Source organism: Heterocephalus glaber, unplaced genomic scaffold (genome assembly GCF_053883595.1).
Source record: "Heterocephalus glaber isolate CG9 unplaced genomic scaffold, H.glaber_assembly_v1.0 deba00001504, whole genome shotgun sequence".
NCBI classification, from domain to species: Eukaryota; Metazoa; Chordata; class Mammalia; order Rodentia; family Bathyergidae; genus Heterocephalus; species Heterocephalus glaber.
In genome coordinates this window covers 48,868,587-48,895,005 of record NW_028258324.1, presented here as the reverse complement: position 1 = coordinate 48,895,005, position 26,419 = coordinate 48,868,587, and the positions used below count along the sequence as shown (strand labels likewise).

At 36.8% G+C, this 26,419-nt stretch overlaps 1 protein-coding gene across 6 annotated transcripts in view; it reads right to left on the bottom strand.

Moving 5' to 3' along the window:
- The window catches only part of Fndc3b (fibronectin type III domain containing 3B), a 335,425-nt gene that overhangs the window by 167,754 nt on the left and 141,252 nt on the right, over window positions 1-26,419 (bottom strand). The window lies entirely within an intron of this gene.

Below are 26,419 nucleotides of genomic sequence, written 5' to 3'. Positions count from 1 at the left end.
GCGGTATAACCACTGAGCTAAATCCCCGACCCAGTTAAAAGAAATCTTAATAGTAAAGCACAAAGGTTTTTTCTTTCTCTCTCTTTCTCTCTCTCTCTCTCTCTCTCTCTCTCTCTATTTTTGACCTATGGAAAATGTATTATTAATAAATGTTAAAAAGTGAACTCTGAAATGAGCTTTTCTCTTTTTGTTTAAAAAGCGCCTATAGATTTTTGGTTTATAATTTTCAATTATATTTTTATTTTCATTAAATTACTATAACATACATTAATTTGAAAGAAAAGACTTAAAATACCCCAAACTGGCTTTCTTTAGCCTGCCTTTTATAGGGCAGGAGAAAAACAATAGATCTTATTTTTCAAATTAAGCACTCCTAGGAATATTTATGTCAAATTCATTTGGATTATTTCAAAGTAAAGCATTAAGTCAATACAAGGTTAGTTTCCAGATATTTAATTCAATGAATGTTAATCACATGTCTAAGGCAAACTAATGAATGGCAAGGTTAACACTCAGTTATCTATGACATAGTCTGAGTTAAACAACTGTCATAGTTAAACGACTGTCATAACATCAAAACCAACTTGATACCCTGGAAGTGAAAAAAACCTCAGGGTTCTTCACTTGGTAGCTGGCTCTCCTATTCAGGATCGCACCTCCCGAACGTCAATCCAAAACTATGAGGTTTTAGTCTGCAATTCGACTTCCTGGCTCCAAGCACCCTGTGTTGTTTATTTGCTTTCTCCTAATGTGTGTTGTGCTGCCGGCAATGAAAATTGCTCAGCTGGAACAAAAACCCAGAGAACACTTTACTTGGCAAAAGAAGACAGATCCTGGTACCCAGTGCTGCATTTACATGTAAGCATAAGGCACCTTTCACATCACAGTACAATCCAGTGTTATGACTGGAGGATGCAGGGGCAAGAGGAGGCCAGGACAGTGGTGTGCACATGAACAGCGCAGCAAACACAGGGAAAATCAATCATAGAAGTAGGGCAGAAATGACACAAAATATTCAAGTAAAATTCCAAGTGATGTGAATTCAATGCAAGTCCACAAACTATACAGCAAATCACTAAACTTTCTGATATCTAAAAAAAAAAAAAATCACAATCTTTCTCTCCCAAGTTAACACATTGGCAATAATTTAAAGCACAAACACAAAATGGCGTAAGAATGGATCACTGAGGGCCGGGGATTTAGCTCAGTGGTTTCGCCGCCTGCTGTGCAAGCACAAGGACCTGAGTTCGATCCCCGGTACCAAAAAAAAAAGCAAAAAAGAATGGATCACTGAGAAATGGAGGGTATGGCTCAGTGGTAAAAGCAGACTTAGCATACATGAGATCCTGCGTTCAATCTCTACCGTCCCTCCCCACCATCACCAAAGACTGGATTACTCTAAAATCACATTTTTTTTAAGTATAATTTAAATCAACACATCCACTGAGCAGTGATGGCAATGGTTTCCAAGTTCGTCTTTCTCACCAGCTTCAGCATTATTGCCACAGCTATCAAGATATGTAGCTATTTACTCTATATTCTGTTTTGAATTCGTTCACTTAAAAAGAAACCAAAAGTGATTATTTCAGTGTCAGCCTGAGCACTATCTGAAATAAAGGGTCAATACACTTGGATGTATAGAGCAGGTAGAGAAGATTGTTTTTCTGCCTGTTTTTATACCTCAGCTCACTATTTACACTGTTTGAATTAATGAACAATTAATTCATTTAGTCTCTGTGAGCCTCATTTTTCAATATTTATGAGAATAACAATTCCCCTTTTTGGGGTTAAATTTAAAAATTAAACTCCACAGAACATGAGAAAATCTTACAGCAGTATATGGTACAATAATCAAAAGTCACCAATCATCATTACTCTTTACAATGAGTTTCATTATTTTATTGAAAGCTTCTTGTTGCTTTTCTTTTCTGTTACAATTACATTCTAAGGACTAAAATTTTTAATTACAATGTTCTGCAACAGGTAAAATCTGTAAGTACACATCCTACAATATTGACCTAAGGGGCAATTCTTTCTCAGCAGGTAAAACATCAAATATTTCACAGGATAGATGTGAACAAAAATGCTACCATCTCAATAAAGTATTGCTTTTTAATCACCAGATGTATATATACCATGCAGACACTTAAGCCCAGGCATGACCCTTAAAACTGTTAAAGTCATTTATGTAAAATGCTTTAAGGAATGTAGGAAAAGTAAGTGATTTATAGCTAGAAAATGTTTTCTTCCTGGCCTTGATTTCCAGTGGCCAAATGACTTTAACATGCGCATTTCCCCTTCCTCTTGTCACTGTCATCAAAACCATTTCAAAGGACATTTTGAGATACACACGGATGGCTTCTGAAACTCAATGTGCCTGAGAACCCCAAGGTTCCTGTCCTTTCTGCAATAAACCACTGCGACTCTAGGCTCTGTGGAGTTTAAAAACAAGCAAAATAAAATCCTATTCACAATGATAGTATGAGAAAGTTACTGTCTTCCTCAACATTATCTCCCAATCAGTGAATTTATTATCCACTGCTCAACTGTTTGTGTTTCAGAATGCCCCCATTCTATTGTAATCCTTTCCTAATTAGAACAAAAATTTCCCCTGCTAAACATCTAAGGCTAGGCTCCTCTTTATTTTTTTAAATCCATATCCTCATCAAAAACAACACTTAAAGGGCACAACCCTTAGAATATAGTCAGAAAGTTTTTTGAAATTCTCTTCTTGTTCAAACTACCAACATGGGCTATATTAAAAAGAAAGAAAGAAAAGGGCCACACAATCTCTCAAATCAATCCGTTGCTTTATTACACTGGAAAATTATTAAATTATTAGATTTTTTGAAAGTAAAAAATCTCTTAAGGTATCTGGAAATCCTGTGATTAAACATTGGTTATATACAGGCATATCTATGCCGATGCACGCGTGCAGGAACACTAATCTGAAGACAAAAAGTATATAAACACACCAAGCAATGAGGGTTTTTTGTTGTTTTGATGCAAAAAACTAAGAAGCTCAGCTTGAGACTACATGAATTTGTCTACAGACAGATGAAAAACGTCATATATACAATTTCTAAAACTGGAAATACAATGTTTATGGACAATCAAGTAATTCCATGAAAAAAATGAGAACTTGATCAATTTCAAGTTTTAAGATGTGATTTTAACAATCAAGAATTCTTTATTTTTACTAAATAATGACACAATGACACAAGTCAAAAAAGCATTTAAGTATATCATAAAACTACATAATCTAACATCTTACAAATCTGTTAACATTTGTTAATGAGCTGATTTTTCATTTACTTACAGCAAACCTTGAAACCGAAAAGTTGGAGAACAGCTTAATCACCAGTAATTAATGTAATGATCCTATGAATTTATTCCCATATCACAGAAAATAGAGGAAAGCCTAGGTATTAGAGGTGATCTAAAATCAGGGTGAATGTATACATTTTTAAAAATTACTATTGTAAAAGGACACACTGCCATTAATCCCCCTCAAAGTATTCCTCATTTCTTCTAACGCATTTATTCCATCACTCTTGTTACTTTCTGAAGCAGTCCTGGAAATCTCTGAATTGTCTAAATGAAAGCACATGTACGTTTGCCATGGGTCTGAGATGGAATATGAAATATGAAATTTTCTGAAAAGTCTTGTGTCTAAGATTAAATCTGAAGTTATTCATGGTGGCTCAACACTCTTACACCAACTAAGAGATTATTCAGACACTTTGATTAGTCTTACTGACCCTAAAGGCAACTAAGACAAATACAAAGAAAAGGAAGCACAAGTCCTAACTTCAAAGAACTCTACTACAGTGGTTCTTAAATCAGAATCTCCTGGATAGTATCTCCAAATGCAAATTTCAAGGCCTTACTTTCTACTGTTGCACAATAAGAAAGTATTAGCATTTCTAACCAGTTACCAGTTGTCATGGATTCTACTGTGTGGGGAACACACTTCCATAGTTTCTGATTTTTAGTAGGTTAAATAATGATAACCCACATTGTACTTAGTGATTAAAGACTGAAAGTTTTTCCCTCAAGATTAGGAAGAAGATGAGAACATTCACTTTCACCATTGCTGTACAACACTGTAATGTAAGTTCTAACCATAACAATTAGGCAAGGAAAAGTAAGGCATCCATATTGGAAGAAGTAAAACCATGACAAATGACGTGATCTAATAGGTTAAAAATCACAAAGATTCCACAAATACATGACTAGAGCTTATGAACAAATTCAGTAAAGTTACAAGGTATTTTATCAGCACAGATGGTGTTTGTACACACCAACAGTGAATAATCAGGAATTCCATTTATGACAGCATCTAAAAGGTAACAAAGCCAAGTATAAATTTAACCTGTGCAGTGAAAGACATGGATGCTGAAAGGAAAAAACATTAATGGAAGAGATTAAGAAAGATCTAATGAATACATAAATTTGAAGATTTAATATTATTTAGATGGCAATAATATAGCAATCTGAAGACTCAATGTAATTCTCATTAAAATTTCAGGGATCTCAACAGGCAAAAAGAATTTGCTTAGGTCCCTATTTAACATCATATATGAAGATTAACTCAAAATGGATCATAGACCTAAATATAAGACCTAAAACAATAAAATTCGTAGCAGAAAAAAGGAGTAAGTTTTCATGGCAACAAAATGAAAAATAGACTATCAAAATTAAAAATCTTTGTGCATCAAAGGGCACTATTAAGAAAGTGAAGGGCCAGGGAATTAGCTCAGTGGTGTGCCATGCCTGCCTCGAAAGCCCAAGGTCCTGAGTTCCATTCCCGGTACCAAAAAACAAAGGTACCCCCCCCACACAAGAGTTGAGCTGCTCCCAGCAGGAGGCTTCTGGGCCACCGTACCACCCCCTCCCCCAGCGCACAGGAGGTGAGCCGCTCGGAGCGCACATGAGGAACCTTCCGGGCTGCCATACCACCCCCCCACCCCCCCACCCCCGATCGCGCACAGGTGAGCCCCGCCGGCGCCACCAAAATCACCACCACCACCACCTAAAAATAAGAAGACACATAAACAAGTCTCAAATCCAGGCTTCCAGATCACCTCAAGCAACCCCAAAGGGAAACGAGATGGAACAATCTGATAATCACCTGGACTCCCTGAACTGGTAACAAAAAGAGGATCTGGAAAAAATGAAATCAGAAATAATTTCTCAGATAACAGCAGAAATTCTGCCCATACTGCAAGACATGATTAATAAATCTAGAGAAGACACATAAAAAAAATAGTGGAACTGAGGAACGTAATGGAATCCCAACACAGGAAACAAATGGAACCCATAAAATATATGCAAACAGATATCCAGGAGATTAAAAACACTGTTGAAGGCTTACACAGCAGAATGAGCCAATGTGAGGACAGAATTTCAGATATAGAAGATAAGATTGCAATTAGTGAACAGGAAAAGAAAAATTGCTTTACAATAGTAAGGGACCATGAGAAATCAATCCAGCAGCTGCTAGACAATGCAAAGAAGCATAACATAAGACTGATTGGAGTCAACGAAGAAACAGGAAAGAGTACAGATGACATAAAAAAACTGTTCACAGAAGTGATGGCAGAAAACTTCCCAAGCAGGGGAAAAGAACTTGACATACAGATAAGTGAGACATATAGGACTCCAACTAGCCTTGCTCAAAAAAAAATTCTACACATAGGAATATAATAGTTAAGATTCCAGAAAGCCACAAGAAGGACAAAATTCTACAAGCAGTTAGAGAAAAGAAACAAATCACATACAAAGGAAAGCCCATCAGAATCACAGCAGACTTCTCAACACAAACCATCAAGGCTAGAAGAGTTTGGAGTAACATATTTCAAGCCCTACAGGAAAACAGCCTCCAACCCAGATTGATGTACCCTGCAAAACAATCTTTCAAAATAGATGGTGAAATAAGATACTTTCACGACAAAGAGCACCTTAGGAACTTCATGAATACCAAACCAGCACTCCCAAAAAATTTTAGACAATATCCTAGGAAAAGACAATGAGGATCACAACCCCAGGAAGCCCAGCAGAATTAATCCATTGGGCGTGACAAGAAATTAAATGCAAAGGGGGAGAATCCAACAAAAAGAAAAAGTCATGACAATGATAAGTTAATACATATCTGCACTGGCTATTTATCATCTTTTTGGTCTACTTTTTAATTGGGTTGTCTATTATTGAGCTGTAAGAGTTGTTTATATATTGTCTTAGGTTATGTGTATTATAAATATGGTCTGTTTAAGGACTACTTTTCCATTTTTTTTTTATATTTTTTTGGTACATTTTAGGTATACAATATAATGACATTCATCATTGGAAATTTGCACCTTTACACAATTCTCTTGGCTCTTATTTTTCCCCCTTCCCCTGCCCTCCCTTCAATCCCTCCATCCCTCCCTATTTACAAAGACTTTGTTTCCATTTTTTCATTTTCTCATATTAATTCCATTCCCTTCTTTCCTTTCTCCTACCCCTCCTACTTCCCCTTCGCCCCTTTTCTTCCTACTTCACATTATCTATTATACCTTTTAGTCCTTATTTACACTTTGTTTCTCACACTAGAGAAACTATTCAGTATTTACATGTGTGTCCTGTTTATTTCACTTAAGAGTACTGCCTCAATGTGCATCCATTTAGGTATAAATGTCTCTTAATTTCTCATTTTTTATGGCTGAGTAGTACTCCATTTTATTTTTAAAAACCCACATTTTCTTTATCCAGTCTCCAGTTGATGGGCATTTGGGCTGCTTCTAAGTTTTAGCTATTACAAATTGTGCTGCTATAAACATGGGTGTGCATATATCACTGTGGTATGGTTCTTTTAATTCTTGGGGAAGATACCCAGCAGGGGGATAGCTGGGTCAAATGGGATTTCTAGTCCTAGCTCTTTGAGGTATCTCCCTACTGATTTCCACAGTGCTTGCACCAGTCTACACTCCCACCAGCAGTGGGCTCCACAGCCCAACCAGCATGTGTTATTGGTTGATTTCATGATAGCAGCCATTCTTTCTGGAGTGAGGTGGAATCTCAGCATTGTTTTCATTTGCATCTCATGAATGACCAGTGATGTTGAGCATTTTTTCATGTTTATTTGCTATTTCTACTTCTTTGTTCATGAACTAGCATAAACAATGAACAAGTAGGATCTCTTATTAAAAAGCTTCTGCACAGTAAGAGAAACCACCAACAGTGTAAAGAGACAACCCACGATGTGTGAAAAAATCTTCACGTGCTGTTCCTCAAAGGTGTACTATCTCCAATCCACAAAGAACTTAAAAAAAATCAGACCTCCAAAATTTAAAGACCCAATCCAAAAATGGGCATCTGAAATGAACAGACATTTCTCAAAGAAGTAGAAATAGCAAATAAACATACTTTTTATTTTCTTAACAATGTCATTTAAAGTTCTAAATTTTGATGGAATCACATTTATCAATTTCTTTCTTTTATACACCATGTTTTTTGTATCCTAGGAAATTCGTGCCTACCCTAAATTCATGAATATTTTCCCTTATAATTTCTTCTTAAAGTTTTATAGTTTTAATCTTTCATATTTAGGTTCATAGATCCTTTTGAGTTATCTTTATGTATGGAAATAAAGGGTTGAGGTTAATTTTTTACATACGGATACCAGGTGTTCTAGTGCCATTTGCTGGAAACACTATCTTTTCCTCTGCTCTTGAATTAAGCTTATGTTCTATAAAATGTTAATGTTAAATAAGCTTTCAAAACTCAGTGGACCATATATATGTGTTTCTATTTCTAGAGTCTCTGTTTTATTCCATTGATCTATATGTCTTAAGATAACACTGCCTTGATTACTGCAGCTTTAGGGGAAGTCTTAAAATTAGGTAATAAATGTCTTCCAACACTGTTTTTTTTTTTTTACTTTTGTAGGTCCTTTGTACTCCTGCATTACTTTTAAATTTTAATATCCAATTCTTCATTTATATCAAGTATACATAGACCTGAATTTTTATATATACCTTGTGTTTTCTAATCCTGCTAAATTCAAATACAAGTTCTAGGGGTTCCTAGAGATTTCTTAGTATTTTCTCTGTAGATGATCATTTCATCTACATACAAAGATATTACTTCTACCTTGCCAATCGTATACTAATTGTATCTTTTTATCGCCAGACTCTTTGGGTTTGGGCCTATGTTTCAAAATTTAATAGACAGATGAAGAGTAGGCATATCTGCCCTTGTTCCCCATCTTAGGGAGAAAACATTGTATCTTTTCCATTCATATAAGGCTGGAAGTATGCTATAAGTATGCTGAAGTATGGAGTACATGGCTTATCTGTTGAGAAGGTTCTGTTCTACTTCTAGTCTCCTGATAGCTTTTACCATGAAAAGCTGTAGAATTTAGTTCAATACTTTTTCTGCAACTACTGACAGGATCACATGGCTTTTTCCTCTCCTCTGTTAAAATGATAACTTATGGGGGTGAATCTTCCAATGCTGAACCAACACTGCCATTCCTATAATAAAACCACTTTCTACATACTGCCAGATCTGACCTCTAAAAGTTTGTTTTGTTAAACAAATTTTTATCTATGTTCATACTTTTTTCTTCTATTATCTTTATCCAGTTTTAGGATTAGCACAATGTTGAGTTCCTAAAATGAGGGGAGAAGTGTTCCTTCTTTCTTCTGTTTTAAATGTTTGATATAATTTATCAGTTAAAATGTATATGAGCCTGTTGTTGTCATATAGGCAGGTTTTCAAGCTAGGAATATACTTTAATAGGTGTTATTCAAATTTTGTATTTCCTCCAGAGTCAGTTTCATTAATTTGTCTTCCAAGATACTTCTTAGAAGTTGTCAAATTTATTTCAAAAAAGATTTTTGTAATATGCTTTCTATGTCCTTTTAAATTCTGTGAAATCTGTGGTAATGTCCTCTCAATTTTGATATTGTAATTTAAAAAATGTATAATTGATATTGTATAATAGGAAGAAAAGGTCTAAAGGAGTAGGAGAAGTGGGAGGGTTAGGGGAAAGGAAAGAAGGGAAAAGAAAAAATATGAGAAAAGAAAAACAATGGAAACAAAGTCTTTGCAAATAGGAAGGGGTGGAGGGGGTGAAGGGAGGGCAGGGGAAGGGGAAAAAAATAAGAACCAAGATACTTCATCCAAAGGTACAAGATCCCAATGATGAATGTAACTGTATTTTATACCTAAAATGTACCAATAAACTTAATGAAAAAAAAGTGAAAACTGCAAATATATACATGTGCTAAATACCAAGGAATTAAATGATAATTTTATGTAATATGATTTCAATTCAATTATTAAAAGACAAATTTAAAAATTGACATTAAGCATATAACCAAGGAAAAGTAAGAGAATAAAATTGGGGTTACTAATAATGTATCAAAATAACTGAATATAAATGCCCTCGAGCACATCTTCCTTCAATAATCATTTATATCTGGGAAGATGCTATTTTCAGACACTTTGCTATGCAACACTAGTAGATACATTTTCTATCTGCAACAAACTAGTATTCTAATTGTGAGAATACAGGCATACATACAAATAAACAAACAAAAAATGGCATTCTAGACACTATCTAAATTTAAAACTTAGCAAGATTTTAAAAGATTACATTCTTGTGGAAACATCCATAATTACGGGGGGGGGGGTGTTAGAAGCCCCTTAGGAATTAGTAGAGGTCTCAATGTTTTACATATAAATAAACTGAAGCTCATAATGAAACTGTCCTACCCAGGTAATGACAAAAGATGGAACAACAGAGAAAGAAACTCATTTCTAGTTTTTAGCACAATATTGTTCTAATTTTACTTTCTTTCACAAATAAGATGTTTTATTCCTTAAAATGCTGATGCATATTAATTTGCTCTCCAGGTGTCATTTTCACACAGAAGCTAGGTATTGATGGCACATTGCTCTGGTCAGGTGAGATGAGAAAGCATACAGTCTCAATGACATCCTACTAGAGAGTAGACTAAGAGGAGAGCAGTCTGGACCATTGAAGAGAACAAAGGCCTTGGGCATCAGGAGGCCTAGGTTTGCATCTGGATTCCTACAGCTTTCTATCATCATAACCTTGAGTCAGTTACACAAATCTCTTATATCAGCACTTCATTCACCTATGAAAATGGGTACTGACTGCTACTTTCGAGAGTTGCTTTGAGGACTAGAAGACTTATGCACAACAAGCACCTAATAGTGTCTTGAGCAATACTGGTAATTAAACACTTGAGCATGGTGCTACTAGAAGAAAAATACAGTATTTATGAACAAAAGCAGTAATATGGTGTAATTATTTACCAGAGGCCAAATGAATTACATAGTTACTTAACTAACATACTGTTGCGGTATTCACATTTTGTAACCTCGATGTAGTCCTCTTTTTGAAAATGTAATGTATTCAATATATAAAAATGACAATTCATTTTAAAAAATAAGATCGATAAAAGATAGAAGTGGTTGCTTTCCTTATAGCAATCTATTTCTCCAACCCTAATCATAGGCCTCACCTGCTCCAAAAATTACCTGTTCTCTTTGTCCAATTTCAAGGAAACCTTAGAAAGCTGGGTGTGCCAGTTATCTCAATGTCTTCAGTAAGATCTAAATCAAAAGGACCAGTCCTGGTTTTCTGAAAGCTGATCTCTCTGATGCTGTCTTTATTACAATAATTTCTTATCTGGTCCGACCACTGTCCTTAGGAGTAGCAAATGATCATAACAACAAACTGTCCAATGACTAAACCTTCTTCCTAAAATATTCCTGAAGTAAACCAATACCAAGAACCAAAATTGAGTTGAGGATAGACTTCATAAACAACAGGTCACCGGTTCTTTTCATTTAACTATTTCAAAAACGAAACAATGTGTTGCGCTTACTTGTTAACCAATCTGTCTTGCCATTTCGAAATGCAAATCTTTTCTTTCCAACAGCTCCTCTTTCAATTTGTTTTGCTATTTAGCTGCTATAAGGGCATCAGAAATAGGAAGATCAGGGTTTAATTCTCACAGCTTAAACTTTTTGAATACTAGTTTTCTTTAATTTCAGTAAAACTGAGATATCTATCCAATTATCTACTTTATTGAGGTGTTTTATAGCTTAAATGTTAAGAAAAAAATCTATATAACTGTGTGAATATATAGCACTACACAGACATTAGTCAATATTTTATTGAACTCAATAAACATTCATTATATAACATGCTACAGGAATTAAAAGTCACGCTAAATTTTACAACAGACACATGAACAATGAACTACTAAATACAGAAGCAGCAACTGTTTTATCAGACTTGAAGAGCTTGAGAGATGGAAAGTACTGATTATCTTTGGGTGAAAAGGAATATTTAGAACTCTCAGACTGGCAATGAGTGGTAAAAGAAGTTGGTGAGTCCATTCACAACAGGCAGGATGAGCTAATGTGGCTGACAAAGAACTTGATTTAAATTCAAAACTACAGAAATGCAAGCTCTAAGACTGTCAAAGATATCAGGTACCAAACAGAGGCCTGTAATATAACCTTTAACTTCAGTTTTTAAAACTAGGTGGTTGTTGCTTCGTGCAGTTCAACAAACCTTTATTAAACCCAATGTAGTTGCCAGAGCCTGTGTAGAATGCCAAGGACACAATGACATTTCTGTTCTTAATTATGTAGAGAATGGCATGCAGAATGAGTAATGCACAGGTGCGCAGAACTGTTTGGGGGTGGGGAGGTCAGCCCTGTGGCCTGCTTTAGGCCTGAGGATCCTGACAGAATTCTGTGTCTCAGCAAGGACTCAGGCATAGAGCCTATCCATTTCAAGCAGCATGAGCACTTGGGGTGTCAAGTCTAGCAACAGAAATGATTAAAGAAACTAAGTAGAAGACTTAACAAAAAGGTGCGAGTTAATCACTGAGGGAAAAAGCTAACAGTGGGTTCATTTACACATCCAGCCTGGATCTCCCAGGATCTCAGGGCCCTGCTCTTTAGGTTAAACTGTCACCCTATCTACATTAGGAACTAATTTACCCAGACTACAGACAAAAAACATTCAGTATCACTTTGTCAGTTATTTACATGAATATTAAGATCCAGTCTTTACTATCTTTATTACCAGGTTTATAATGGCAGGTGATCATGCACATGCTTATTTAAACTTAAATAAGGTTTGAACTGTAAACTTCAAAGCTCTGGAGATGATATGCCTCAGTAACACTGAGAAAGGGCTTCTGATATTTTACACAGTCAAGTCCCTGCAAATATTAACAACAAGATGAAGACAAGGGCTTCAGAAAGCACACTAAGCCATTTTTTTTCCCAAAGCTTTTAAAGGCAAACCATTCCCAGCATGTTTTCTCTTATGCCCATCAAGAGCATCAGAGAGCCTCTTACATTTCCCCATGCAGAATAAAGAGGACCCATTAGTATTTCAGCTAATAACAAATTCCAGAGGGAGTTTCTAGGAAAGCTGAGTAGGAGAAGGTGAGCATAATTTCCTAGAAGAATATTCCAGATAGTCTTGCTGAGGGTAAAAAAACTTCCTGATACTCTCCCTACTAAAGTAAGGTAATTTAAATTTCATTTTAAATGCTCTGAGACAAAACGCAGACTGGTGTTGTTAAAGAATAACATTAAAATTTATAAATTTACAGGGAAAAGAATAAAAAAGATAGACTGTCTGTGAAAAGACAATGTAGGGAAAGCAACTATGGCCATGCCAGCTGAAATGGGACAGAACGTATCACTGTGGCCCTGGGTATCTAAAGGGGTTTGCCTAGAGGTCTGTCACCTCTGCTCAGGAAGAGCTGTAATGGGAAACAGGGATGAATAAAAACTTGCCTACTCTTCCTCCACAGGCCCACCCCACCTGCCTTGCTACAATGCCTGCTTCTCTTAGGAGGGACAAAGGAGTAAGCAAGTAGATATTTTCATCACAATTCTATGGAGAATTCAGGGGCAAGTGTGAACTTCCAACTTTATTTATGCTGCTCTTTATAATTCCAAGGTCATGCTCCAGTGGGGCAGGTTTGAAATTAGTACTGAAATTATTAACCAAGACAAGAAAATGTGATTACATTCCTCACAAGCCCTGTTTTACATTATTCATATGTTACCAACGAGAAAACATTAAAAACATCACCTACCTGAAAGCTGTATTGCAAGTAATAATAATGTGTAGCTTTACCAACGTATCATTACTCAATGTATTTTGGGGAGTTCAATTATTTTTTGCTTTAATGAGGCTTAAAAAGCAAACCACAGAGGATCCTTTTAACTGCTCAGGGCTGGGGCTTCTGTTGCCCCTGCAAGATCCCTGCCAGAAAGGAAAGCCTCTGACAACATCCTAAAGGCATTTTACTGACAACATTCCAATGCCCTTTAAGACAGAAATGCCCAGGATCATAGACCAGAAGTGCCAAAAATAATCAAAAGTTATTATGGAAATAAAAAAATAATGAACCAAATACAGTACTTCATAAAACACATACCGTATCAGTCTACGTACTACATTGTATCTCCAGTGTAGAAGGCAGTTCACTCCTTCAAAATGGCCCACTGTCACACTGGAAGTTGTCTCTCAACCAGAAACCAACATTCTTCTAAAGTTAATTTAATTTTATAAAGGTGTTTGGATTGCTAACAAAAGTACACTGTCCAATGGCTGGAACCTAATAATGGGCTTTGAGATGACTAGTTCCATTTATAGTTCTAGTCTCTGTCACAGCAAAACCACACAGAAGGAGGCCAGGAAAGCAAATGAGAGTTCCTACAGAGTGACCCTGTTTACATAGCCTGGTGCTTTCACTCTTCTGTTTGTATGTGAAAAGCAAAGGGCAGGCTGAGGACTAACAGTAAGCAACCAGGACAAATAGGTTAGGTCTCCTCAGGGCTTGGAGTCTGGTCACCACCTCTAAGCAACTGTGGGAAGGCTGGGTCACCCTGAACAGCGACTTTCTCAGGGATAAGATGACTGACAGCTGTCTGAGGGGCAGCTGCCTACTTCATGGCTGGACCCTAGGTGCTTTCCAGTGCTGGCACACAGACTTCACAAACAAGTGATCCACCTGAACAAGCTGCAAGTTCACTCTCAAAAGCCAGCACCCATTTACAAAAGGGAAGCAGAGACAAAGGAAAATGAAAAGTTTACACCTGGGTTACCAGAAAGCTCTCCTCACTGATTTACTGCTACTTCTCCTGAGCTGAAAAAGAAGGGAGATTTTTAAGAGAACAGATAGATTTTAGAGCTAGCTCGTCTAGATATCTACTAACTTCAGTTTGTTAATCAGGAATGGCCAAGACTAAGCCAGGCTGGGAGAGGCAAGGGGGGCAAAGAAGAAAAAAATCACAGCATTCAATAAAAACAAACAAAAATATATACAAAAGGAATAGTGATACTATATCAAATGACATGATCAGTATATCACACTGCATATGACACTACAACAGTTAAGCAAGAGTACAGCCACAAACACATACGCTATACACAAATTTGAGCAACTCATAAATCTTTTCAAAGCAACACTTTAGGATTACATCCCTCCCTTTCCAAAGAGTCCCACTCAGATTAAACTGTAAAGATGGAGAAGACAGGCATTTCCTTTTTTTCACTGCTATTCACAGCACTGCTCTGAGAAACTACTGCGGTTTGTGCTTCTCCTCCCTTGACTTCACCTGTAAAATGATCCCTATGTGCATATATATGCCCACGTGTCCTGAGCACAGTGAGACACCCCTTCAGCCTCATACTTACCCAGGGGCCATGTTCACTCTTAGAACAGTAAAACAATGTCAAAATATTTGAGTGAAAAAATTCCTGGCCATGGATAGTGGTCCAAGTCTGTTGGGCAGTATTCACAGATGGGTTGCTAGAATCCAGAACAGCAATAAAGAGAAATGAGGGATTGGGGCAGAAAACTGACCCTGTTCTTGAAAAAGTGGGGAGGAGCTAGGCAGAAACCCAATGTGGAAGAAAAAGGAAAAGGGAAGAGGAAATACCTGGCAGGAAAAGAGAAAACCACAAACAAGACAGAACATCATAGCTAGAAAGCTGCCCCCAATTAATCTCAAGTGAGTAGTTGTCACACTGTCCCCGTCATGTATTAAAAGGCCTATGCCCACACCACATGCATGACATTCAAAACGGAAATTCATAAAAAGTAGCATAGGAATAGAGGTTGGTCACTGGTTCACGTTAGCTTTCCAACAGTATTTTTTAAAACTCTTCAAAATTCTTCCTCATCAAAAGCAGAAGGCTCAGTGGAGACCGGTGATTCAATCTGTATGGTCCTGGGCAAGTCACTTAACTGTCCATGTTACACGCAAAGGAAAGGAGACCTGAAGACATTGATGCTTCTTTCTAGAGTGATATGCTGGGTCATACTGGTGTGATTTAGGTCTGTGTTTGCAAATTCTAGAAAACAGCTAAGACCGGGGATTTAGCTCAGTGGTGCCACTGCCTGCCTCAAAAGCTCACGGTCCCAAGTTTGATCCCCGGTACCAAAAAAAAAAAGAAAAGAAAACAGCTGTCAGTTGACATTCCCTAAAAAATTCTTTCTTGCTGTTATGCTCAAATATCTGTAACATCAGATTTCTGGGTCCTTTTGAAAATGTAGATTTCTAGCCCTCCGTATCTGTTTCTTTTCTATAAATGGTCACCTCTCCAACCCACACACTACCAAAAACCCCAGTGATTTTGATGCAGGGCTCTATGGACCATTCAGAGAAATAAGAACCTGGAAAAAAAACAATAAATACTATACATGATAGGAAAAAAATAAGCAAGCAGTTTCAAGATCCTTGAAGCACAACCCATTAGTTACTTTGAGCCCAATTAGCTGAGTCTTGATTTTAGCACAATATTTAAAAATGTAGAGGGAAAAAAAGGCAGTAGCAAGGTACCATAAATTTTATCCTATTAATGAGTACTTAATTGAATATACTTCAACTAACTATAATTTAGCTGAAAATAGTTCTCCAGCTTTCATAATAATAAAACTATTATTATGATCCCATAGCAACAGAATGATCATAGAATTTTATATAATAAAGAATAGTAAGCACTATTAAGAAGCAGTCTGGGCAATTATTGCATTTATTTATATGATTACTAGCCCCTGGTGATAGCTTAATATGAGACACTATGTAGCAAAGAATAGGGAAACAGGTACAGCAGCTGATAAAACCTTAATAAATACTTTAGTTGACAGTCAAGATTATAAAATGCGAACTCTTTGGGGGGTCTTAAAGGCCATCCAGATCAATTCCCCACTCAAGGCTAAAATGCTGAACAAAATCTCTAGCAAATGACCAGAATACTTCAGGCAATTCCGAGTTTCTGTTCACAAAATGCATCAAAGTCCACTCTTAAGCCATCCTAACTAGCAAAAAAGTATAACTTTTCAGTAAGCATAAATCTGAATTTTTTTCCTAAGAGCCATGCAAACTAAACGTAACCTCAATTCCATAAAATGATCCTTAAGATACCTGGACAGTTAAACCCTTTCTGCCCTCTTCTTTCACAGGCAAACCACTTGAGATTTCTTCATCTTCTCCTTTTATGAGACCCTTTGCAACTGCATGCCCTTGGGCCCTCCTACCATTGTTCTTTTCTAAACTGTCTCAACAAGTATTTTTTGTTTTGCTTTGTTTTTTTAAGAGCTGAGGTGGAAGCTCAGTGAAAAGGCCCTGGGTTGCCCCTTCAGTGACACTCCCCCTCAACACACAGTGTTCTAAAAACATTGCATTCCCTCAGTCTCTGTATTCCCGATGTGTGGGGAATTATTATCACCCTGGACTACGGTAGTCACATTTAGGCAAAAACAAGCCCATCACCATCTCTCCCACCCAGAGCCAAAATGACCAATGAGAGAGAAATACTGCATCTCCCATGCCTCTGGTGACTCATGGGTCTTTGCACTTGAAAACTCAACCCCCTGGCAGAGGTAGAGCCCCCAAATAGGGCCTCCCAAAGTCAGGCTTGAAATGCTATCACTGTTTCTTCATCCTGAATTACATTTGAGTTCTTTCGTGTTCAAGTCAGTATTGTGTTCACTATTTAAATGTCTACGTTCTCAGATTTGTGAGTAATTTTAATGTTACACGATTTGTAATCATTAATAGTTACATTTTTGATGTGTGTATATGTCATATGAAATCCATAACCTTAAGTTAATTTCATATTAAATTGTTTCATTATCTGTAATAAATGTAATAACCCAAAAGTTTTTTTTTCTGTAACCACAGAATAAGGCAATAAGCAAGATACTTTCTAATTTTCATTTCCAACCTTTATAATGTAAATGTGTCAGCCACAAAAATCTCAACTCTCTAAAAATGTATATAAAAATAATGATTTAATGATTTTACATATGGGTAACACATCCAAAAACTAAATAAACTCTCAGCTGACATTTCTCTCATTTGAGCCAGGAAAGGGGGATGTTTTCTTCCCTAAGATCTGAGTTCAGTCTTTTTGAGATCACATTCATGAGTAGTCATATGCAAATCTTTCCATTTTTTGCACTTGGATAAAAAGCTTAACTAAAAAAAAAAAAAAAGTACACAATTGAACAGAACTATTAGAAAGGAATACTTGATAACCATTCATTCTACTGAAACATATAAGTAAGTTGACAGCCTTTAAGCACCAACACTATCCCCCAATGCCAAGAAAAAGAATTAACATAATAGCTGATAATCTAGCAAGAAGGTTTGGAAGACCTTTATTTCTGAAGTGATTTTATGTTCCTACTTACTATCTTGATTAAATTTCATGAATTTTATAAAAACTGCCCACGTGATTCATAAAATAGCATGGAAAGGTTTTACCTAGAAATGCCTGCTTCTGTTTGACTTTGTTGTTTTAAAAAATAAAATTTTCTCATTTAAGAATATTTGCTTCTTCGTTTTATCCCACTCTGCAGATTCTGCGTGGTGACTCTTTACAGTATAAGTATTGGTCTGGGCTTTTCTACTAAGTTCCAGGAGGATTATTTTTCAAAAGAAAACAAAATAAAATTCACCTATGTTTATTAACAAGCCCCAAAGTCTAGAATCCCTCCTGTGGCCCAAGGGGAGTGGGGTGTCCTGAGGCATATTTTTTGTATAGCACAGGTACTATATTTTTGTAAACATTATTTCACCAAATCGAAGGACCATCAATAAAACATAACATAGTTTTAAACACTACTAAAGAAGACAAAATGCTGCCTTGTTGCATTCAGTTGACATTCGATCAACTGTAAAATACATGTTATTTTGAAAGATGTTAAAAAAGAGGGCAGGTAACATGTGTTTTAGAATTCATGAACTATAATATACAGTTTAAGAAGAAACTGAAAGAAATCAAGAAGTATACAATCCCAGCCTTTAAACATCCAATTGCCCAATACAGGCCAGTGGGTCTCCAAGAACTCTATGGACATAGTTACAAAATTCCCATTAAAAATCCAGTAAGAAGCTATAAGATCCAGTTTTAAGTCTAGCATATTAGAAACTATCAATATTCATTTAGTGCCAAGTCTTCCAAGATAAAACTAAAGTAATTCATCTAAATAAATATACTCTGTTCCTTTTCCTCCTTTAACCCCAAATTCAGATCCATTGTACTTCAGCTGGACACAGTATTCCTATAAGCCTGTCCTTCGTTTCACATCACTTAAGCTTAATACAAAATAATTTTTAATTAATTTGTGCAGTTAACTTGGAAATGTCTAAAATTTACAAAAATGATGGTTAATGTCCCCTTGAAGAAGTTGGCAGTCTCATCACCATCTGAATCTAAAATGGAAGCCTTGAATCCACTTCCTCATTTCCTAAAAGTATAAATCCACTGGTTCAGGTCTCTTACCTCAATTATTTAGCCATATAAGTCTATGCTTCCTAAAACTCAGACTTGTCATAATAAAAATATGATATGCTTTATTCTGTATTTTTTAAAGTTCTATACTCACCCTCACCTCATTAATTCTTAGAATGTAATAACCAATAAATAATACTTTTCACTGAAAAAAAAAATACCGTCTACTTCATTGGCTTCCAACTTACACATTCCCTCTGGCTCCCCCTACCCTGGCTATGTGGGAGAAGCTTAAAATAAATACATGACTATTCATGCTTGGAAAAAAAATTTCTGACCTTGGACAGTATGTCCACCTAATGTATGATGGCTGTGACACCCTGGTAAATTACAGTTCAAACTATTATTGTTCTCTTCCAGTTGGGAGCAATGCCAGATTCCTTTAATTTGTGCTTCATCATACTCTGTTTTTGTTTACAGGTCTTATGAATGTCAGCCACAGAAATGAAAAAATAAAGTTTCATATCTTAATCACCAAATGAGCTGCCCTAGCCAGGGCTTTATTGATAAGATTTACAAAGAATTAAAAAACAAATCTTCCCTCTAAAGACTGAAGAAAAATGTTTATTAACACTAAAGCTTTATTAAGCAATCTTTGAATGCTTTAATTTTATTAAATTCATCAGAGACTACCAAACAGAAAAAAAGACTGAATCAAAAAGTAGTCTTAATTTGACCCAGGGGGTTCTCTAAACACTTTTCTTCCTCTGTAAATTCTATCATTTATTTGATATTCATTGTCTATTTACTTTTAATGACTAGAGAGTATGGGTTAATAATATATTATGTTACTTCTACTTTTGAGTGGGTATCTGGCAAAAGTAATACTCAGCAAAGTTTCTCAATTTCTCCTGGTTTTCATATAAACATCCTGGTTGCCCTTTACAGACTAAACCTACCTCAAACAGAAAAGACTGACTGGCAGCTAAGAATATTAATGTGGTGATCTCAGGTGTAACAGACAGTTAGGCCTATGAAGTTTCTGGGTATGAAGTTACAATGAGCTCTTTGACAAGTAGTTTGGGGACCCTCAAAAACAGGCTCAAAACAGGCAAAAACAGGCTTAAGACATAAAATAACCATAACAAAAGCAAACAGTCAAAACAAGGATTCCCAACAGAATCTTCCCAGCAGAACGCTAAGCTATTCCTTTCTGTCATAATTTCTCTCAAAAGAGGCAACTTGAACAACATTTAGTTTTAGAGTAAAACCAATACTAAAACATCTGAACAGGTTTCATGTGCTGAACACATCTGCAAAACTTTTAAATTCAGATAGTTTTACAAGCTACATAAAGCAGCTTATGATCACAAAAGTATGATCTACTTTTCTTATTTTTAACAGATTTTCTGAAATACACTCTACAGAATATATTCCCAAACTTTCTTTTTGATAGGCTTCTGGAAATAAATCACAAACTTGATTTACATTATCCCTACAAAACTATTTTAGGTCCAATCCTCCAGCAGCCATGTGACCTCCTCTCCTCTCAGGGCAACATTTCAGATGGCCAAAAACCACTCAACTCACATTAAAAAGCTACAATAGGGCCGGGGATTTAGTTCAGTGGCACCGTGCCTGTCTCACAAGTACAAGGTCCTGAGTTCAATCCCGGTACAAAAAAAAAAAGGTACAATAACTGTAACTTCTATTAAAATCATCTTAAACTAGCCAGTTTCATTCAGCCCTATGATCTCTCAAGAAAAGCTAATTATGTTATCCAATGGTTAACCTTCAGTAGTAAAACATAGTCTAAAACTGTTCCTTCCAAGCCATATGCACATACACACATATTTGTGCACTCTAATCATATCTCATTATCATGAGGAAATACATCGTTGAGTAATGTATATATCTACTATCATATACCATTTACCTATATGTAAATATCCTGATTTTACACTAAGATACCTTACAACTATTGACTTCAAGTTTAAAATCAAACTGCCAATTAAACTCTGAGCAAAACCTAATAACTAGCTCTACCCACTAGACTACAATGCATTTTAATTAATTTACAAGTTAAATATGAAACTAATTTCCAATATAGAAAAATAGAAAGTCAAATTCCTTTACTATTGATATATTACTCTCTACAGTGATCTCTGCTTCCTAGTAGATGGATTTTGAGTATCATTAGACATTTCTCTAAAATCATGACACAATACTATCTAAGGCATTAAAAAAAAAAAGATAAATACAAGGTTTGGCGAAGAGAATATAGTCTTCTTTACTGACCAATCATAATGCACTCATTGTGTCCCAGATGTGGGGCCCACACTCCTCTAGATCTGACCCTAAACTCCCCAATTACTAGTTGTGTGATCACAGACATACTAGTAAACCTCTCTCTGTGCCTCAGTCTCCCAATCTATAAAGTGAAGAAAGCAATACAGGTTGAGCATAACTTCTCTGAAAATCTGAACTCCAGAATGTTCCACAATCTGAAAGGCTTCTAAATCCAAAACTTTATGAGCACTGATGATGTTTCGAAAGTTTTGTATTTTCAGACTAGAGATGTTCAGCAAGTAAAATCCACATGAATATTCCAAAGGGCACAGAACTCTGAAATGTGAAAACATTCTGGTTCCAAGCATTAAAACAAGAAATATTCAACCTGTAGGGCCAATCTCACAAGACTGAGGAAGTCAACCATCACACATAAAACGCTTAGAAGAGTGCCTGGTACATGCTTACCTGAGCATGTAGGTAGCTGAAAATATTATCACTGTACTACAGTCAGAGCAGCCATTTCTTCTCCTACCCTAACTGTTCCTACTAGTTCTGATAGGGTCAGTTGTAACCAATAAGGGTAAAGAACTGGACATTTAAATTCCAGACCAAAAAAAAAGGTAAATATTGTAGCTTGGAGGAGAGAACATGATTCTGGTTTTAAGCTTTTATGGGTGTTATGCTTTAGAACTGGAGTGCCCCCAAAGTCTCACTGTTCAGAGGGGAGGCTTATAGAAGGTGTCTGGAGCATGGGATGGTGAACTCATCTGTGGATTCATCTCCTGGTGAGCTCAGAGCTCAGACTCTGAGTGTGTTGCAGAGATGTTGGGCCTGGTTAGGGGCAGGTCTCACAGGGCCTGATCCAGAAGCGTTCATCTCCCTCTCCAGCTCCTCCCTTCTCTCTCTGCTTCCTGGATGCCACGAAATAAGCAGCTTTTCTCCACACACACACCCTTCCACCATGCCATTCTGCATCTTAGTCAGCCAACCGTGGATTCACAGTTTTGAAATTCTCCTTAAGTTGTACATGTCAGGTATTGTATATCAGCAACAAGAAAAGTGACTAAGACAATGTGTTAATCCAAATTATTTACACCAGGTAGGCTAATCAGCATTGACTTTTCATTGATCAACACTAGGCAATATAGTTCATTGCTGAATGGAAATCTACCTTTCTACTCATAGAAGTATTCTTCCTTCCCCATCGACTATAAGTAACCCCCACAATGTCAAGCAATGTTTGCTTGTTGTTTAATAGGTACTTTGTAAACAACTCCAGCAAAAATGGTAAGCATCCTGCCTTGCCATGTGCTCTCTGAGCTGTACTGTCAACAAAGTTGTTATCTGTTCCCCCGACTCAACCAGTTTCTAAATTTCAAGGCACAGAACAATGGGTAATTACAAGGAATGCCCAAGATCCTTCATGAGCTATGTCCTCAGTTCATGCAGCTAGCACTAGGCTTTACCAGAAAACACTGTTAACTTCAGGAAGTGACTAAAATGACAACCAAAAAACTCATTTTACTTTTGCCTTTTTGTATATAGTAAATTTGGAACACAAATTAAATATTAGTTATAAAGCAATCAAACTTCCTTCATATCAATTAACCTTCCTTTCTTAAGAAGAAATTATTTAGGTGGGCATGGTGGTACATGCCTGTAACTGCCAGTACTTGGAAGGCTGAGGCAGAAGGATTTCCATGAGTTCCAGGCCAGCCTGGACTACACAGTGAGCTTAAGGCCAGCCTGAACTACATGGTGAGTACCTGTCTTAAAAAAATAAAAAATTTTTACAAAATTTTTTTAAAAAGAAATTATTCTGGGTGGAATGAAACTCTGTTAACCATTTAATGACATATTAGGAATGTATTACATACTTTTCAAAGATATTTGTATATATGTATGTAAATAAGCATAAATGAACCATGAGGTATAATTTCAAAGGCGAAAGTTTTATTTTGCTCCGGGAAAATCAGGCACATTCTCACAATTACCAAGCAGCCTGGTTTATTTATGAAAACCTGGCTGTAAGTGGACAGAAGAAAGGCATTTCAATGGGGCTGTCTCTTATTTTATTCGTTTTTCTCTGCTTCTTTCTCATTCTCCTTAAGAAGTGTCTCTGGTGGATGCTTGGATTCTAAAGGCGTGATGAGACAGTGAATACCGAAGTCTGAAAGAAATATTTCTCTTTCCCTCTCTTTGAGTCAGAAATTCTGAACACAAGAGGATCCATTCAAGTCATGATGGAGTGCCTCACAGAGGCAGCAATATGTTCACAGTTGGCAAACAGAGATCTGTTTGGACAGTGAGTACAGCCATCCACTCAGCAAACATCAGCTTTCCTATTAGTTCACAGCTTAAAGAATGAGATGCTGGCGGCCCTTCTTTCAGACTCCAACTCCACTTTGGGACAAGCCTTATAAACAAAATGCCTTTGTCCAACAGTCACAATTCAGTGGGTCCCAACAGCTTTCCTAGAAGCTATGCCTGTCTATTCACAATTGCATTTGGGCCCAAAAATCATTTGTAAAGGTCTAAAGGGAAATAAAAAACCTGATGGGAAATACCCCAATTTCCATTTATAGTAATAGACAAGTAGTGACTGAATGGCCTATACCAAGCAGCAAGACAGAAACTGGGAAGGTACCATGGGTGTGATGGATTTAGTAGGCTGTCTCTTCCCTTAAGGTGATTCAGAGAGCATGGATGTTGTCAGCACCCCCTGTAATCTGGAGGAACATCAAGTATGATCTTTCGAAAAAATCAGAGCAAAGATGGAGCAAACCAAACAGCAACATTCCTGTTCAGTTCCATTCCCATGTCAATGTCATATCTTTCCCCATAGGGTTTCAAAATATTTATGCAGTTTTGTAAGAACTATTAGTTTTGAAAGACACAAAAACTGGTTACAAAGTCCTGTCCTGTGAAATTTTCACCAAATCCCCCATGTCAAAAGGAAATAAACAAAGAAATGACAAACCAATGACCTGTATTTCTTCCTCCCTTCTTTGGGCATGAACTTGCTATATGATCACTCTCTTTGGGCATGAACTTGCTATCATGACCACATGATAACAGAATCTGTCGGAATGACATGTTGCCTACTATAAACACAACATCAAAAATTTTTTAAAGAAATTACACAATTCTCCTTTTAAAAATATGAGTAACTGGCCTGGGGATTTAGCTCAGTGGTTTTGTCACCTACTGTACAAAAACAAGGACCCGAGTTTGATCCCTGGTACCAAGAAATATATATATATATACATGAGTAACTGGCACAGGAGAAAAGGGTACAAGAAGTAATAAGGCAGTGCCCTTCAGGCTACTGTGATGCCCACAGCCTGAAAGAGATTATTAATAAGAACGAATTCCCCATCAATACCTTCCCTATATATGCTTAAAATAAACAGCAAATCTCAGAACCCTGTGTACTGCCTGTGAAATACACTTCTAAGAATGTATACACTCTTACTCAGGGAAACTGCCAGCATATGGGCTGTTTTTGTAGCCCATAAGCTAAAAATGGTTCTCACATTTTTTAGGAGTTGTAAAAGCAATAAAGAATATGCATCAGAGACCATATGTCTGCAAAGCAAGATATTTACTATCTTGTTCTTTATAGCAGAAGTTTGCCAACACTTATACTAAACCATTTAAAAGGCTCAAATAAGAACTCCTGATTCTATTTCAGTCAAATTATGAATGTGCTTTCAAATAATCTTTTCCAGAGGTCAGGAGGGACCAGAGTCTTAGAGGAGAATGAAATGATAGAGTAAGGACAAAAGGGTCCTAAAAGGAATCTACTCAATCAACAACAGATGGTTAATAAGATAACTCTAAGAGTTTATAATAAGACAAATCCTATATCCTTTGGAAAGGTACCCAATAAATTGTTCAGCTCGAACAATTACTAAACTTATAAAACTACGAATCATAACCCCTTCGTCTTTATAAGAAGGTGTTAGCTAAATCAAGTGAGTCAAAGGCTATGAAACAAAGTACCTAATAGAAGTGGGAGGGATCTTTCCCTGCTTTGTGTGGGGTTTTCTAGTTTTCTTGAATATCCCAAAGGAAATACCAACCAAAAGGGTGGGGGGGAAGCAAAGAAAGACATGCACATATACAACTTTCTACAGACCAGTCTGTAGGATATAGATTTCTCTCTTTTTTTGCAATGAATAAAAAAGGCTATTTATGAAGGAGATCCTTAGCCCAGATTTCTAACTTTTAATCTGAAGAGGAGGGGGCAGGAGGAGAGAGAGGAGACAGAGACAGAGAGAGACAGGATTCTTTATGATGAAACCAAGCTCCTACCTCAACATGTCTAACCTAGTCTGGGAATCAGTGCATGTGACTTGTCAGCTCAAGTTCTACTCAGTTGCCTTTTTAAGAACCTCCAATTTTGTTCACTCAAGGATTTATGAAGCCAGAAAACTTTTTAGACACTGATCAAATACACATACCATTCTAAGTGTAAGATGGATCCAAGTGAGTGCCTCATGCAAAAACTCACAAAGAAGGGCTGCCAGATAAAAGATAGGACACTCCCAGTTAAGGCTGAGTTTCAGATACAAAGCAAGGAAACTTCATATAAGCACTCCCAAATAATGCATAAGACATACTTATCCTAAAAAAATCACTCATGGTATATCTGAAATTCAACTTTAACTGGGCATTCTATTTGCTACATCTGGGACTCCTACCACAAAGTCATGAAAGGAACATTGAGATCTGTTAAACAGCTTCCACCTTGTAATTCCTGGTAGGGTGGAGGGCAAGAAATTCAAAGGATGAGACAGACTCTATTTCATCAAAATTTTGTACAAAGAATGATAAAGAAAGATAGTCCAGACCCAGCAGGAAATTCCCAGTGCCTTGCTCAGACAACCACAGGGAATAAGGAGCCCAGCACAGGGAAATCCTTGAGAAGTACAGACTTCCTTGAGTACTGCTGCCCCTTCTCAGGAAGTCACACTCACCAGGTAACTAGTGACAGAAGAGCATTGCTGGGAGCTAACTAAAAGGCCCACCCACTGCAAACCATATACATACACTGCCCATGTCCCTAATATGCCCAGGTGGTGGTGTTCACAGTTTTCTTAAGGAGAAAGAATAGAGAAAAAATCTCACATACACTCTAGGGTCTGGAGAGCAGCCAGATTCAGGGTGGAAAAAACTCCACCCTGTGCTTCCCTCACTGAGGCTGGGGCTTTCTGGAGAGGGGCTCTCTGCCAGAACCCAGCCCAAGCTAGGTTTGCAACGGAAGTTCGAACAGAACTTCACTGTAGGAGCCTTCACGGAGTCGGGCAGGAACACAGAGCT